The sequence below is a fragment of the Aythya ferina genome (assembly GCF_964211825.1).
Source record: "Aythya ferina genome assembly, chromosome: 13".
Taxonomy (NCBI): domain Eukaryota; kingdom Metazoa; phylum Chordata; class Aves; order Anseriformes; family Anatidae; genus Aythya; species Aythya ferina.
The window spans coordinates 14,494,887-14,497,914 of NC_140311.1; the positions used below are offsets into that span (position 1 = coordinate 14,494,887).

At 53.8% G+C, this 3,028-nt stretch overlaps 1 long non-coding RNA gene across 1 annotated transcript; it reads left to right on the plus strand.

Moving 5' to 3' along the window:
* Positions 1-726: 726 nt before the first annotated feature.
* On the plus strand, positions 727-2,783 carry LOC311444054. The gene is made up of 2 exons (XR_014697635.1): positions 727-1,133; positions 1,446-2,783. It is a non-coding gene; the product is annotated as an uncharacterized lncRNA (long non-coding RNA).
* Positions 2,784-3,028: the final 245 nt, after the last annotated feature.

Here is a 3,028-nt window from a genome sequence, read left to right on the forward strand (position 1 = left end):
TGTTTTGAGACCGGTTCCCCGGTTTTGTCAGGAAACGTCCTCTGTGAGGGGCCCCGAGACTCCTCGTTTCGGTTCATTTGCACAGCAGCAAGCAAAGACACTCAGCACCATCTATTTTCTAACGCCATGAAGCGAGCCCCCATTCTTCCCTTCCCGGCTTTACCAATCCCGATTGTTTCCTGTAGAGCTCACGAAGGCGATGGAGCAAGCCCCCCCTCTCCTAGCCTCTCCTAGCCTCTCCTAGCCTCTCCTAGCCTCTCCTAGCCTCTCCTAGCCTCTCCTAGCCTCTCCTAGCCTCTCCCCCCCCTCCCCTCCCCTCCTCTCCCTGGCTTCCCGCCCTCCCCTCAGGTATTTCTAGCCACGTCCATGCCCCCTCGGCTCCCCTCGGCTCCCCTCGGCTGCGCTCGGCTCCCCTCGGCCCCCCCTGCTGCACTCGGCTGCGCTCGGCTCCGCTCGGCTCCCCCCGGCCCGTGCTGCTCAGCGCGCCCGGCCGCGCTTCATTTGCATAGCCCCGCCCCCCAGCGCCCCAGCGGCCACTCAGCTCTTGGGGCCAGCCGGAGCCCCTCCCCCCGAGGAGGCGGCGGTGGCTCACCGGCTCGAGGCGCTCGCATAACCCTGACCTTGTCACGGGTTCGAGACCCAGCATGGGGGTGCAACGTCCCTCCTTTTGCACACCCATACTCTTGCTTACAATTCCTTCCTCTTTTCTTTCTGCTCTCTGGCGTGGGTTTTTTTGCGTTTTACTCCATTACGAGCAAGTCCCTTTCATCTGGTAGATCCTGGGGATCCTGGCTTCCTAGCAGAATCTTCCCTGTTGGCCCCGTAAGAGTTACTATCTTCAGAGACTTTACGACTGAAGCCTTCAAATTAACTTCCTCAGAAAAGAGATTAAACAAGGCATCATCCTTAAGAAGATGGATCCCAGTAACAAATCAAATACTGTTTCACCCGTGCTGCTCCTGGGAGCCAGGACCAGATGTTCCCTTCCAGGTTCAAGACCTTCCAGGTCTGGACGCGAGCTACTTTTCTAATTCCCTTTTGTAATTTCTTCAGTGACTTTCCTGTTGTCATCGATTTGAAGACAGCAGCTTGCATCATTTGGCTTTGTCCATAGGCACCTCCTCCTCGTGCTGGTACGTAATCGAGGACCGTGAGACGTAGCATTATTGCAGCTCGCATCGCATCTGGGTGGCTTGATCAGCGAGCAAGTCAGGAACCTTGGCGGTTTGGTCGGTGACGGTTTCAAATACTGCCTGCCACCTTATGATTCGATTTAGGTTGCACATGTATCTTACCTGCCGAGCTCCTGCAACCACCTCCTTCGGCTTCCAAGCGGCTGGCCCATAACGTTGGGTGATTCTCTCTGGAGGCCGCTCATCTGTACCCCGTTTCTGGTTACTTCCGGAAGCTAGGGATGTATCTCCTGACCTCTTTTCTCTTTTAAGATCATCACGTCGTTGGATTTCCAATCCCTTACCTTCGAGTTCTGGTATCAGAAAGAATGGTGGCCTGAGAAGTCCAACATAACTAGTACCTGAGGATCGTAATGGGACACGGTGTCAAAGACCTTCCTGAAGTCCACGAAGACGATATCCACTGCTCTGCTTTCATCTGCCAGACTTGACATTTCATTACAGAAGTTCATCTGCATTCAGTCAGTCTCATTTCGCTTCATTTGGCAGATTGGTTTTTCGACAAGCAAATCCCAGATCTAAGCAAGCTGAAAGCAACAGTCCCCCTGTTCAGCATACTAGTCCTGTACTGACCTCGCGAGCCATAGGCATCCTGTTGAAGATATTCCATAACACAATTCCCACCACAACTTTGTCCCTGAGGTAGAAAACGACACCTTTGCCATAATCTTCTCCTTCCTCTGCAACGCGAGGCGTTGGTGAAGCACTCGGAGAAGTGGAAATTTCCGAAGCTTCTGCTTCGGTTTCACCTTCCGATCGGATACCTGTCCCTCATGTAAAGATGTCACGTCAAAGAACCAGTGCAGAAAAAGGCAGCAGCTCTCTACCTGCGGTGATAAAGGCAGGCTAAAGAGAAGGCTTCTCTAAGAGACTGAGGGGTGTTTTTCTTTGACTTGACGCCAGCAAAAGTTAGGATTCTTTAACACAATAACGAAGCAATCCTAACACAAAGCATAACGCTGACAACTCCTGGCTTCCGTCACCAAACACGCTGTAGACTCACCGAACGGTTTGGGTTGGAAGAGGCCTTCAAGATGGTTTGGGTTGGAAGAGGCCTTAATTCTGAACCCCTGCCACGGGCAAGGACACGAGATGCACTACATCAGGTTGCTCAAATTCCCATCCAGCCTGACCTTGAGCGCTTCCAGGGAGGGGGCATCCACAACTGCCTTGGACAACTTGGTCCCGTGCACTGAACTCGCCCCGTGCAGTATTGGCCAGGCTGAGCACAAACGGGGTGTGTGGAGGCTGCACCGTCCCCGCTTCATGCGGCTCGGAAAAGGTGCCTGCACAAACCAGCCTTTTTTGCCACAACTCTAACGTAATGCTGACTTGCGGAAAACAGACTCCACAGGCAGTAGGATTGTAAAGTGGGTATGTTTATTGGTTCGTAAGGTTTATTCAGCGCTGGGCAGCACGGGGGTAGGCCCACCAAAATCGTGCCTGCCTGACGGGGCAACTTGCCCTGGTTCTATGCAGCAAAGAGGTACACGTGCACAAAGTTTCCCAACGCGCCTATACACGTTCATAACCTAGCTCCGCTCCGTATTAAAATGAGCTCCAAGGAGTCATTTCCATGAGCTCCTCCTGGCTGCACTTGCGCACTGTCTCCTCTCCTGGTGGTGGTCTTCGGGGGGTCGTGGGGACGAAGGCCGATAACTCCTCGTCATCACCACCAGCTGACCCCCCCAGCTGCTCCTCGGCTCTTGCCCAAACCACAGGGTCGGTCTCAGCTGCTGTTTTGAGACCGGTTCCCCGGTTTTGTCAGGAAACGTCCTCTGTGAGGGGCCCCGAGACTCCTCGTTTCGGTTCATTTGCACAGCAGCAAGCAAAGA